Raw genomic sequence first — 15,395 nt, 5'->3', positions numbered from 1 at the left:
TCCATTTCTTTGAGTTGTTAGGGTCGTCTTCTATAATGTTGGCTCCAATGATTGCAGAATTCCTTTCGACCTCTTCTTTATAGCTTTTGTTATATTCCTCAATGTACAACCTCACAATGAGGTCTTTGACTGACATCTCCTTCTTTTTTGTATTTTAAGTAATTTTTGAAGTCCTTCCACAAAGGTTGCAACTTCTCTATTTTGGCTGCTACTTGAAATGCCTCGTTCACAATCAAACCTACATCAAAGGTCATGTGAGTACTAAGAACACACTTAATATGTTCAAACAAGGTATTTACTAAATTCATACCTTTAGCAAGGAGATTGTGGATGATTACTTGCAATTCCTATACTTGAGATACAACAGTCTTACTGTCAATTATTTTGTAGTCAAGGAACTTTGCAACAAAGAACCTTTTAGTTCCGACATCCTCAGTTATATATTTTCATTCCATCACATTCTGTAACTTTTTCAAAGTCTTTATTCCACTGTACACATTGTACATATCATCTTGGAAGACGCTTAGGATATAATTATTGCATAAGAAAGTTGAATGTTTCTATGCCTCCATTATAATGAACCGCTCTTTGTCTGATGTATCTTTGGGAAATTTTGGAGCATCTTTGTCTGATGTTTCCATGCCTCCATTAGAAGAATTTGTCAGCGTTTAAAATCTACACCTAAAAATTTTTTGGGTTTCTTCGCAGGTGCCATTTCAGGCGTAACACTTGTGCGGCTTGTTGTAGCAACATTTATTGCTGCTACACTTGTCACACCATCAGTTGCATAACCAATAGTAGTCATTTTTTTGTCAAAAAAAGACAATCAACTTAGTATATAAGAATACTAATTATAAAGTTGTAACAACTTTAAACACCACCTGTTTCTATTTTAACAATGAAGTTTTTATATTCTTCTAAGCATTAATCGAATGACCTTTGACTTGTAATGAAGTTTTTATGTCTTCAAATCACTTGTTAAGTTCAAATAGAGTAGAAAGCAATATATTTTAATCTCCAGAAATCAAATAATATAGATTATACTAAAGTCCTTAAGATTGTTATTTCGGGTACACAATCTGTATGTTTTTAATATAAACTTCAACCTAAGTTCAAGAACAAGTTTTTGAGAACAACAATGAAGTTCAACACCTTCAACACAATCTCAAATGAATAATCAAAATAAACTATCAAATGAAGTATGTTTATCAGCTTTTAAAAAAATAAAGATGAAGCGGAATTTAGAACCAAGTCCACTGACTTCACAGTGTGTTCTTAAGGAGTTTATTCCCCTCAAGCATCCAAGGTTATGAAATCTTTCCTCCCAGGATAAAATAGTTTACTTTATGAAAGTAGCGGTACGTCAAAACTTTAGAATCTTTGAACACACTCAACGGTTGATGATCACAATAGAGTTTTTGAGAAGAAAAACAATATTTCAGCTCTTAAAATCATACCTATACCTGAGAAGAAGTTCAGGTATTTATAACCACTAAGTGTCCTTTCAAAAAGAAAGCAATGGTTCATGGAAAGAGGCATCATTTTTGAATAATAACATCACTTGCGCCCAGTCTACGTTGGAGTTACGCCTGACCTGTGGCTGCAGGTAACCTTTTGGCCATTCCTGTGGCTTCTGCCCTGGACCTGTGCCAGGTCTGTGCCTGACCTGCATGCGCAGGTCACCCCTTTCTTGAAACAGCGTGTCACTTTCTCAAAGGGTCGTGTCCCTTCGAGGTGCATTATGTATGCGCTTGCATGGCATTCAAAATGCATCCGCACATGGAGAAAAACATTTTCATTTGATTTTTGGATTAAAAATTTCACTTGTTTTCCAAATTTCAGATAAACTTTGTCCAAAAAAATAATGTCTCGATCGATCATTTGACAAATCTAAATCTAAATCTGAAGCCAAAACTGAAGCTGAACTGAGTGAGCGACGACAACAATAGTGTGAGGCATATCTTTTTTCTTGCCTCACTATCCATATAAAAGTGTGTTTCTTAATAAAAACACAAAAAAGTTGTTTTCTCCCACCAATATGGGAGAACTAGACTTTTTTTTATGTGAATGCTCACTTTTTCTCTAAATTATTCCCTTCATTTTTTATTCACACATTCAACTTGAACCCAACAATGCCCCACATGAATGGGGAATGGCTGTCTTATCAAAAATTTATGGATAAGTATGTGATCAAAAAGTAAAGACTGATAGTATATGGATAAGTGGGTTTCTCTTTGAACTTTCCATAGTGAACATGCATCGGATGCACTCGGTCAATTGATAAACTTGATATTTTTGAATCGTCGAACTTTAATATACACCTAGACAACATATTTCACACAACCAACCTTTTACTGTTTATGATTCTCATGGTTTTGTTCATTTCAGACATGAATAGTCATAGTTTCATAAGAGCATAAAGAATAGGCCTTTAGTAACATTCTCCTAGAAGCGACTTCTGCTTTACCCTAACATAGGTGATTTCTAAATGTTCAATCCTATCGATTAAACTATTTGATCAAATTTGTCATATTTAGATAACCATTAAAAAGCTTCCCACCATAAGCCTTATCCTTGTTTCCTAAACATTGTCTACCTCATTAAAATGGGTTGAGTATATTGACAATGTTGAACCGTCAGTTACAACTTTGTTTGATCTTCTTGAACGTAGCTCTTTGGATCTCCAGTCTATTAGGTAGAGTTACCACCATGCTGACTTGTCATAGGCCCTAAACCCATTCCCTTCGATATTCTCTCAACCCCTCTCTAGATAGAGTTTTTTTTAGAAGAAGAAGAATGTTTTTATCTCTTAAAATCGTACCTATGCCTGAGGAGAAGTTCAGGTATTTATAGAAACTAAGTTTCCCTTCATAAAGGAAGCAATGGTTCATGGAAAGAGGCGTCATTTCTGAACAGTCATGTCACCTGTGCTTGGTCTGTGTTGTAGCTGCGCCTGACCTATTACCTTAGGTGACCTTTTGTCCATTCTAGTGGTTTTGCACTGGACCTGCACCAGGTCTGCACCTGACCTGCGCGTGCAGGTCACCCTTTTTTGAAAATAGTGTGTCACTTCTTCGAAGGGTCGCGTCCCTTTGAGGTGTGTTGCGTATGCACTTTCATAGCATCCAAAACACATCTGCACATTGAGAAAAAAAATTTCATTGGATTTGGATTAAAATTTTCACTTGTTTTCCAAATTTTAAATAAACTTTGTCTAACAAATTAATATCTCAATTATTTTCTAAAGATGAAGCCGAAGCCGAAGCCAAAATCGAGCGAGTGACGATGACTACGGCGCGAGGCATCTCTTTGTTTTTGCCTCACTATCCATATGAAGGTGTGTTTCTTAAAAACAAAACAAGAAAGTTGCTTTCTCCCACCAATGTGGGAGAACTAGACTTTCCTTTACGTGAATGCTCACTTACCTCCAAATTATTCCCTCCATTTTTAGTTCACACATTCAACTTGAACCCAATATATGTATATGATGTCGGAAATACCATCTAGTTCAAAAGTAACATAAATAATGTTAATCATTCTCTTGTTCAGTTATTTTTTTATGTCCTCCTATTCAGCCTAGTTTCAGTTTCATATATATGATATACACGTTAGGCTTTCCTCCACTATTTTACCTGTCAATAAACTTTAATGTATTCACCTTTTTTGACACTACATCATTTCATGAGCAGACTCCGTATGCTCACTATTCATGCAGTACTAGGAGTATTCATACCATCTTCAGATATTGATGAGCCCTCCGTCTCCAGAAGACGTATTTCACTCTAATAATTAGACTTATTTTAGTTTTATGGTATAGTCGAACCTTGTTGATAATGCTCAAATTACACTCTTGAATGGGTGTAAGCGATCGTTGTCAATATATAACCCAACTCTGGAGTTGGGGTCGAATCCACAAGGAACAATGTGAGTGGAAATTAAACTAATTTGAAACTATAGCTACAAGTTGAATATAAACAAATGTTGCAAAAATATAAAATAGGGGGTTTTATCAATCAAACAATAATTAAAGTTTCGACTTGCTTCAGAACTCAAAGCTAAAATTTCAAAGGTTCAAATCAATGATAGAGAGAAACTAGGGTTATGATCACTATGATTATTAATTCCCAATGAACAATGAAAGCAGTATTGGATTCTCATGACTCATGGGAAACACTCAATTATCAGTTTCAACAGTCCATCTAAGTGTTTCTCAACCTACCTAGATGTTGAACTCCCTAATTCTCTCGAACTTAGGAAAACATTCTATTCATTTGGATTTTATCACGAGTTGATCAATCTTGTTAGAACATTAATCATTAGATGAGAACTTAACCTTCCCAAATCCTCATTGATAATTCGCTACCTTTAGTTTATTTCTTAGTTCGAGAAAATCAACATATGGCGGGATCTATTATTTGCAACCAATAGATAACTATCATTACAAAGGAATTATCAAGATGTCCCCACAATTACTCAAACCCTAACCAACTATTAAATCCATGGAGGAATAATCATAGATCCCACAACCCCAGTTGTGGGTTTTAGTTCCACATGATATAGAAAGAGATAGCAACTATTGTATTCATCATTAGAGAAATTAAACTTATAAAAGATGAAGTCTGAAGTTGATTCTCTTCAAAGTTCAATAAGAATATCCCACAACTCAATCAAATAATTGAAAATTGAATTCTAAGTTTAGAGCCCCAAATAGAGGTGTCTTTTCCTTTGGAATAAGTTATAGATCATTAGAAAACCCTAACATATGCTTTAAATACTTCAGCCTAATTCTAGAAACAAAATCACAGATCACAATATTTTCTCGGATAGACGATGACATGTGTGATGGCTTATCAGGAGTCTGATGCCTTATCAAGAATGTCATCAGCTCCTCTTCACATTTGAACAAGTTCTGTCTTTAGCTGACGATGAATCCTGACGGCCTATCAGACAAGTGACGACTTATTAGAATTGTCGTTGCTTCTTCACTTCAAGTCCCATTCCCTGCCTAAGCCCAACGACAAGCTTGATGGCTTATCATAGATCATCGTTACTTCTTCTAGCTGAATCCTATTCTCTGTCTAAGGCTGACAGCAACTCTGATAGCTTATCACAAAGCTAACGACGTATCAGACAAGTTGTCATCTATACTTCCCTTTCTACTAGCTTAGAAATGAATTTTTTTACTTCCATTATTGCTAGTTCTCTTGCATCTTGACTTTTACTGCAATATCAAAGAGAAAACAATCAAAAATGATAAAAGTTGCTTAACACTTTGCAATTATTCTCAGTTAAAAGCCTTAAATGTGTTAGCATTTGTGCATACATCAACACCCTCAACTTAAAACAATTGCTTGTCCTCAAACAACTAAAACATAACTAAGAGGATACAAAGCACATTCGGCAGTCAATCATCCATTTTAGCTCAAAACATATTTACCATCTCCAACTTCAATCAATCTAAATCCAACTGTGTATATCAATGAAGATCAACAATGCGACACACAAGAATAAAAATATGGCATCAAATTAGCAACAATAACCATGCCTATATACAAATTACACTTCCCAAATAAGTAGGCAACTAGAAATGCAACTGATGTGCCCTTACAATAAAGAAGTCCCTCCTCACTTATATGTGAACTCAAGCATGTCAATGCGGGGAAGTTCAAGAGACACTCTCAAAAAGAAGTTTCAGTCAATGCATGCCAAATACCATAAGCTTGCCCTTATTTTCATTACCGAAGCTTTCAGACAGTTAAGTTAGGATCACTATAGGATTTTTCTTCAGCTTGTAATGTAGGCTTGGGGCTGGTATGATACACAAGGATAGTTAAAGTAACTAAGCCTCCTTGGCACTACACTATTTTTGGGGTCTCACTTATCAACCTTTACCTCATTTATCCCTTTCTTGATTAAAGCACATTCAAGTTGGGTGCAGTTTTTATTCATTCATTTTCTTTTTTTCACAACTTTTCTTTTCTCATTCTTTTTCTACCACACCCAGCCTTGCCTATTTTTTTTATTACCCTTTTTCATACTCACTTTACATTACGCACTCCTATGATAACCACCCTCAACTTAGGCTATTTACCTAAGTCAAAGTGCACAATGTCCAAGGAGGACCAGGGCTAAAACAGGTTCATTGTGATACAAATAAGAAGGTGATAGGTATAATAAAAATAGGCATGCAGACTCAAAATCAGGATCAAAGGATATTATTCACACATGGAAGTTCATTTAGGCTAAAAGTGGACTAATATCAACAATGGCCAATGATCCTTTCCTAACCGCTATCCTACAACCAAGGCAAGACCAACCGGGCAAGTTCTAGATTTAACACACAATGGGAACTAAGTAGTATCTCACACACACATGGCACAAAGGTACATCACAAGCTACTACCCATTCAGTTCATGTAATTGTTAGTAGTGATTATCATGTCCCTAGTACTAATGCCATAAAAAGATTCACAGTAGTCACATATAGATGCACATCACACAGTTACCAGATAGACAATTGAAGAAGTATTTATCATTCCAAGAAAAATCAACAAAAATATGTCAACTGACCTAGATACTTATTCTTCCGCCAGTTAACCACAACACATCACAAATATGTCTAAACATGCCAGCTCTACTAGGAACAAGACTCCGAGAAAAAGAGGCACGACGACAAAAACCACAAGAGGACATCAACACCCACAAGTAGCCCTACCCTCAACTTAAAATCATGCAATGTCACCAATGCGTCAAACCAAAACAATAGAGTTAGAAACATACCTATGGCACCATTTGTCCGAAGATTTGATGTTAATCACTTAATATGAATACAAACAACAAAATACCTTGGGTCGCCTCTGAAGAAGTGCCTAATTTAGTATCGTGGCACGACCCAACTCAGCTTTTTCTCTACCTTGAGGATAAGAATTTCACACCCAACTTAGAGTCCATCTTCTTGCCTCGATCATAGGGGGTGGTACAAAAATTAAGAAGTCGAGTAATGGATTGAGCATTGTAACGACCCAAAATTGCTTCTCGGGACGTCACACGGTTCTTAAGGCTAAAAGTATCCCCAAGCTAACGCTTAGAGCTGGTTTCTACCCAAAAACACCCAATTCAAGATAAGGATAGACTTAAACACTCGCATAGCCATATCACAAGAAAGGAAATAAGAAAGGATAATTGGTTCATATGACCACAACATAGAGAAATCTCAACAAAACCATAATACTGATCCCTCTCATATATCACAAGTCAGATACTAGTCTGACAAAGCCTCTATGAATCAAAATCTAGAGAGCCATTGGGACAGACCCCAACTGACTCAAAATGAACTGAAGATAAAACATAGTCTCTCAAGCACAGTAAACATCTAAAGATCGGTCCTCGACCCAGGAGGACTCACCACTCTAGAAAATATAGGCAAGGTGCTTGAAGAATCACGGGTGAGGCTGGGACTGAGCACCTGAATCTACATTATGACACAATGTAGCACATAGACATATATGTGGATCAATACTTTGGAATGTACTGAGTATGTGGGGGTGCATGCATATGTATAAATTAGTAACAATATTTTCTTCAATCAAATCATGTATGCATAATGAGATAACTCATATAGCTTGAACAAGTATAAAATATAAAAATCATAAGTTATGTAGAATGAAGCATGTAACACAATCTCGTGAGTCATTATTGGTTAACTTCAAAATCGGAAACCTTCTCTTACTCTCAATGGCCAAAGGCTAAGGGATTTCAAACCACACTTTCAAGTCATGCATATATCTCAAGAGAGTAAAAGTTCTTCAATGCTCAACACTTCACAGTCATTTAGAAAGTCATATACTTGGAATTCGAAATCATATTACTTGAAAACATACTTGAATTCATTTCATTCACTTTAGAAAATATCTCATCTCAAATCAATACCTTGATTAGGGAATATCTTTGCACTTAAACCATTTAGGGAAAATAGCTTATAAGGAAGGAAAATAAGCATTTAATTTCGAAGTTCGAAAGGCAAGGAAGGTTCTCATAACCGACATAAACCATGTAAGCTACATGGAGTCCAACGTTTTGTCCTCCTAAGGAAGAGACCCTATGTGTGGGAGGAGCGTCATACTCTTGCCAAGGAGTATAACCTAGGTCTAGTGATCACTAAACGAAAATCAGCCTCAGGCCCACATAATCAAATCAGCCTCAGCCCACTCATAATCATAATATAATCAGCCTTTGGCTCATATCCTACGGTGGCACGTAGTTTTTGGGGTAAGAAACCATAGTAGCTTACCCGTTTGGTGCTAAATACTACTCCCTTTAGATTACCTGCGATCATCTCATAAAAATCTACTTTTAGAACAATCTCATGGTTTACCATGAACCCATTAATCAAATCAATAATCTCGTATAGTAAAGTGGATTTCAAAGCTTTTGGACCATTAGGTTAATTTAATTTTCAACCATCTCAAAATACTCAAATAATGGGTGCTTATAGCACGAGAATTCATAATTTCAAAAGTCTCAAATAGGGCTTACTAACCCATAGTTCAATTTCAAGTTAAAGCTTATCAAAAGCATAATATATAATAGATTCATAAATCATGTGGAAATCTGGAAATTTCAGCAATTCATCTCAAAATCTTAATGTAGTCATATGCTTCAATATGTCAATATTTCAAATATAAAATTCTCAAGGAGTAAAGTCATGGGGTTTATCCAACTGTAAAAACTCAATAAAACATGTAGAAATCATGCCATTTAACTCTCAATTCATGAGAAATATCAACATAATGCATTCAATAAATATGGGTGAAAACCCCAATTCAAACTCATGTAAAAAAACCCATAATTTCAGCAAAATCATGATGTAAATAAACATTTTGGGTACAAGGGTGAAAGGTTTACCCAAGTTCAAAACCCCACATACCTTGAATTTGAAGCTTAAGAAGAACTCTCACTTTTGGAACTCTACTCTTGCTCTAGAATGAGGGTTCTTAAGACCCTTCACTTGGGAACCTAGAATCTTGACTCAATTTCAAAAATCCAATGGTGGATTCTTAAGATTTATGGAAGAGGTTTTGAGTATTTAGGGTTCTTGTTGAGAGGATACTTTATAAAACCCTCATAGAATGCTTGCAAATGGGTTTAATCTAGTGTTTCCACGATTTTTTAGGCTTGGAAAAAGGTCCAAAATGCCCTTTTAAATGTTTGTGCAAAACTGGAAAAATTAAACTGGAACCCGATTTTGAAGGCCTCCGCGATGCGCCACTAATCGCATTGGCTCTCTGCAAAATGACAATTAGGAAATTGACAACCTCCGTAATGCGGAGCAATGCATTTTCCCACTTGTTGGGACCTCAGACTCCTCTGCGATGCGCCACTATCGCAGAGTGCCACCTGAAATTCACAATTGCTAAATGCACCCTCTCCGCGATGTGCTAGGCTCTCAAATGACGTAATTTTTATGACGAAGGCTTAAATTGGCCATAACTTCTTACCCGAGTGTCCGATTTGGGCAAATCTTATATCGATGGAAAGCTTATAAGATTTCCCACATGAGAAAAAGTCGAAATTAGGGAAATTCTACATGGTTAGCACGATACTCACTTAGAAATCCACTTCTCAATCTTTTAGGGCTGGAATCACGTCTTATTCGACATACCCTAAGGCTCAAACTACGAGAGAACTTTGCGAGACCTTACAATGTGGTAAACCACTTGGCCTTAAAGTGAGGTGTGTTTTTATGTTGCTTGTCTAATGTAAAATCAAGAATATAGGATTCTTGTTCCTCATTTTCATGCTCTTCTACTATTTTAAATGATTCCACAAACAAGATGTCATCTAAACATAATGTAGAAAAGTTCTTTGAATGAGGCCCAATCAATCCTTCTTCAAAATTTACACTATCTACTACACACTCACTTTTATTCACCTTCTCTACATCTTCACTTTGAATTGGGCTAGAGTCTTTAATAGAGATTTTCTTGGTTTTTTCTTTTGTCTCTAGAACCACGTCCTCAATCATGGCATCATCTCTCATGGTTGGTTGGAAAATCACTGATGGTTGCTCAACATTAATATAGGGTTCATGCTCCTTATCTTCACACTCTTTCATTATTTTAAATGATTCTACAGACAAGATATCATCTAAACATAACATAGAAGAACGCTTTGAATGATTGACGACTATATCCATCTCCTCATGAATGATTGGCTTCATGTCTTGACGCATATAACTACAATATCATACATTTATTTTTGGAGATGCAACATTCGTTGAAACATAGACTCAATACCACTCTTTTTGGTGCTTCATTCTTCCTTTTATTAACCATAAGACCTATCAAACTCATAAGAAGAACTAGAATTTGGGTTAGCGCAATAGGGGGAGGGGGCATTTGGGCAATCACTCCAATGTCCATCTTGACCACCACATAAAAAACAATCATACTCCTGGTAGGATAGAGATGGTGCACATATCTCTCTCTAGGGAGCATATCTATAATCTTGCCAAAAGTGAGGTCCATCACAATATGGACATGGATCATCAAGATAAGATTTTCAACCACCAAGCTCATGCTCATTCCACCATGCCATAGTAATAAGTAAACTAAAATAAAAATCTACCTGACACAAGAAATAAAAGAAATCTAAAAATAAATATTTACAAGTTTAAATTCAAGCAAGTAGGCAAAAATTCCAAACCAACTCAATACGCCAAATTATTTCTGGCAACGGCGCCATTTTTGATAAAGCTCAAATTGCACTCTTGAATGGGTGTGAGTGATCGTTGTCAATGTATAACCCAACTTCGGAGTCGGGGTCAAATCCATGAGGAATAATGTGAGTGGCGATTAAACTAATTTGAAACTATAGCTACAAGTTGAATTTAAACAAATATTGCAAAAAGATAAAATGGGGGGTGTTATCAATCAAACAATAATTAAAGTTTCGACTTGCTTCAGAATCCAAAGCTAAAATTTCAATGGTTTAAATCAATTATAGATATAAAATAGGGTTGTGATCACTATGATTATTAATTCCCAATGAACAATGATAGCAGTATTGGATTCTCATGACTTGTGGGAAACACCAAATTATCAGTTTCAACTGGTATCGGAGTCCCCTTCCCCATCCTAACCTGAGTCTTGGTTTCATCGTACATATCCTTAATCTCCCTAACATACACTATAGGTACACCTCTAGCCTCCTAATGCCTCCAAATAAACTCCCTGGAACTCTCTCATAGGCCTTCTCTAAGTCGATAAACACCAGGTGTAAATCGTTCTTCCTTTCCCTATACCGCTCCACCAGTATCTCGAAAATATGGATGGCTTTAGTAGTAGAGTGCCCTGGCATAAATACAAACTAATTTTTAGAAATAGTAATAAATCTGCAACCTCAACTCTACCACCCTCTCCTAAACCTTTATTGTGTGACTCAACACTTGATACCTCTATAATTGTTGCAATCCTAAATTTTGCCCTTATTTATATACAATGGAATAATCGTACTCCATCTCTAAGCTTCAGGCATCCTTTCCATCTAAAAAATTATGTTAAACAATAGAGTCAACCACTCCATACCAGCCTCTTTTATGTACTTTTAAAAATCCACCAAAATCTCATTTGGACCCATCGCTAGTCTGAATCCTTGTCTGAAGAGGACTGTGAGGTTAATGATTTAGTACCAACTATTACTCTTTGAAAACTTAGAAGAAGACTCTCAAAGAATCAAAATTTGTGAAGTATTTTGTTAAAGAATCGAAATTTGTGAAGTGTTTTGTTTACTCTATAGTACATGGTGTTGATTGTGATAAAATCATTTTTCATGAAGAGAAAGAACAGGTTCCTATCAAAGATACACTCTCTTTAATATTCCAATTTGAATACAAGGAACCTCCCCCCCTCCCCCCGCCCCCCAGAGAAAAAGATTAGGAAAAGAAAATGGATAGTCTTTTTGATGTAATGGATAGGTGTACCTCAGAATCAACTATTGGCTTTACAAATCCATTGGTTTTTCTGATGTAGAGTGGACAAATATGTGGCTATCATACAAGGAACCAACATTTTTTTCTAGATGAACAAATTGTACTTATCTATAAAGTTTGTTCCCATGTGGTTTTGGAGAAAAATTACACCTTTCTTTTTTTGTAAGTGTACAAGATTTGTCTTAGCAACTGCTATCCATTTTAATTTACAACATATGGTCTTATTGATTTAATAGATTTTGTTTTTTATTGTAGTGACAGTAATAGCTTTTGTTGTGGCTAAAAGTTTACAGCACTAAATGGAATTAGTTTATGAGTTTTCTTTGCTCATAAGTTAATATTTATACTGATCTTTGATTTTATTTAACTTTGCTCTCATATTTAGTTTTGATTCACTCTTAAATTCTTAACTGTTGTAATGTGCAGTCTTAGATAACTCAAGGGGGGTATGGAAGAAAATAGTTTAAAGACTTGCCATCAGTCTTGGATATTGATGGCTTCAGATTTTTTAATTCTTCTACGGTCCAGGATTCTCCTATTTATGGAGAAGGAACCATTTGGGATTTAGTTCCTATAAGTGTAAAAACTACCATGTATCTTCATCAACATAGAGGATTTGAGTTCGGGTAGTAAAACCAAGATGGAGATTAGCTCTTGAGAGGCTGAGAGAGCCTCTATCCGATAGTAAGGGAGGATGGATTATCTCACATTCACTTGGCACTAGAAAAACCCAACTCACCATTGTATTTCTTTAGTCATTTATGAAAGTGATTACAAATTGTCAGCCAATAATCATTGCTCCATTTAGCTTGCTTCTTAATTGGAAAGTCGAGTTCCAGAAATAAAAGGTGGGCATTGCCTTCTACAACTTGAACAACAAAGATTTGTCTTTCCAGTAAGATGAGGGTATAATTGGTGTCTTTAATTGTTTATCCCATCCTGCGAAAAAAATTCAAACCTTATACGTATAGTGATGTTGAGATCTTGGGCGAAAATTAAGAGCATTTTGGAATCAACTATAATTTGTTCGAGATTTTTATGAGAGAAGATGAGAGGGTTATGCCAAAAAGACTAGAGAAATCATTTTAAATTTTCTTGGTATTCTGGTCCTGAAGAAGGGCACACTACTCAAAACGTGCAAAGCCTTGTGTGGAAAGCATTGAAAAAGGTTGAAATAAAAATTGCATAGTTCTTTCTAGAACTCCATTCCAAAATAACATCAAAGAGCTATACAACACTCTTTGTATTGTAAGTCCAAATTCTGGTGCTGATATGGAGTAGAAATGAGCTTCCCTTAGCAATTCTATTGACAAGAATGCCCGAGCATTGGAAGAGCTAAGGGATATTATTTCACCATATGTCATAATTGTAGTGAAAATGTATAGAGGGTAAGCCTTCCAAGCATAAGGGATACAATGGTACGCCTGAAATCCACATATTTGTAGAAGGAGTTGCTTAAAAGAATTCCAGAGAATCCAGACTCCTTTTACGAACAAAATCTGGCATCTCAAATTTATGTTCATCCTTCCTTAGTGGCAAAGAGAAAGGAGTTCTCTGAGTTCAAAATCTAACTAAATGAAATAAGATGTCAATTAGATCCAGATATTATAGTGAAAATGAAATTTGTTATTGAATTGATCAGATCCATGGTAGGACAAAAAAGAGAGTCATAACATTTAGTCAGTTACTTGATCCTCTGAACCTGATCATGGAGCAACTCAATTCTCTCTTAGAATGGACTTTAGATTGAGAGATTCTCTATATGGATGGGAAACTTGATGTAAAACAACGGCAGATATCAATAAATTCTCCTATTGACCCTAAGAGTGATATAAATGTGCTTCTTGCACCGACAAAAGCTTGTTCAGAAGGAATAAGTCTTATAGGGGCCTTAAGAATGGTTTTGCTTAGCGTTCTCTAGAATCCCTTAGTAGAGAATCAAGCTATTAGTCGAGCTTAAAGGAATGATCATGAAAGAATTATGCATGTTTACTATCCAATGATATCAAAATGGGAGGTTGACAAGATCAAACAACCAGTGAGAAAAAGATATCTCACTCAGATGTACTTTTATCCAAGAATGAAGTGAATACTTTATGTTCTATGTTAGTGGATAACATACTTGAATCCATAGTTAAGTATGAAGGTCTCTATCATATTTTTAGAAAATATCTCACGTACCATGGATGGTTCCTACTACATGCTCTAATGCTTGTAACCAATCTTCAAAAACGAGCAGTTAGGTTAGTATTCTTCTTGTTTGCTTGTACATGAGAAATCAAACTTTTTTGTTAATCATCTCGTTTTTGTAAATTAGCTCAAATTCTTTATATCTTTCTTGTTAGATTGTTGGCCAAATGCAGGGATTCTTTTGGGAACCTGAGTTGTTTGCAGCCGAACAGGAGTTCTACAGAGAAAAAAATAGCATTGAAATCAATTTTTATTAACTAATCAGAATTGCCTTCTAGGATCTATAATTGCCTCACTTGAGTTGGCAATGAAGATGAAGAATAGAATTCAATAGGAAAATTTTAGTATATTCAATTAATGATTGAATCTGTAATGTTGATGTCTTTTATAGAAACTTGAGGTTAACTTTTAACATTTCTTTTAATGTAAAATCTATAGTGGAAAACCTACAACTGTATGATAGATTAATAGAGATGTAGATTTACGCAGTTTATCAAGAACCATTATATTTTCACTAAAATGGACTTTTTAAAATGTTGGATACTTGTTACAACAACTGTAAAAGCTCGGATAGAACCAATAGCTAAATCCAACAGATGACTCATCTATTACAACAAATGACTCATCTGTTGGATACACGTTACTGTAGGTGGCAATACTAAGAGAGAACTAGAAGGTGAATCCAACTTATTAGTCATCTGTTGTAACAAAATAGTGATCTGCTACAATAGAGGCCTTATTTGTTGTAATAGATGACTTAATTGTTACATGTTACATCAGCTAGCAAGCTATATCCAACAAATTAGTCATCTGTTGCAACATAATAGTGATCTATTGCAACATATATTTTTTTTGTTGTATAGAGCCACTCAGTTTACTATACTATCATTATTATCTTTTATTAATCAAATTTCCTTGGTTATAATTAATAGAGGAATCAATAACCATAGGGGTTGATTGTCATGATAAAGGGATCGAAACGAGCAGTTGATTTATTTGGCATTGAAAGGTTGGTTATATGTTAGAGACGATAGGAATGACTGTCCAAAGAAAATTTTACATGATGATTTTGCAAACTTAATCATCATTTATTGTGGACTAAATTGACAACCTTCTAAAGTGAGCGGTTAGCTTAGTACATATATATATGCATTAATTCTTATCGTTTGCTTGTACATGAAGCAATCAGACTTTCTTGTTAACTGCCTATTTTTGAA

General features: G+C 35.4%; 1 pseudogene; it reads left to right on the top strand.

The window, feature by feature from the left end:
• The first annotated feature begins 576 nt into the window (after positions 1 to 576).
• Positions 577 to 14,231, top strand: LOC107857952 (annotated as a pseudogene).
• The last annotated feature ends 1,164 nt before the right edge of the window (positions 14,232 to 15,395 follow it).

This window comes from Capsicum annuum, chromosome 2 (assembly GCF_002878395.1).
Source record: "Capsicum annuum cultivar UCD-10X-F1 chromosome 2, UCD10Xv1.1, whole genome shotgun sequence".
In the NCBI taxonomy this organism is placed as follows: domain Eukaryota; kingdom Viridiplantae; phylum Streptophyta; class Magnoliopsida; order Solanales; family Solanaceae; genus Capsicum; species Capsicum annuum.
This window is presented reverse-complemented; position numbering and strand designations above follow the sequence as displayed.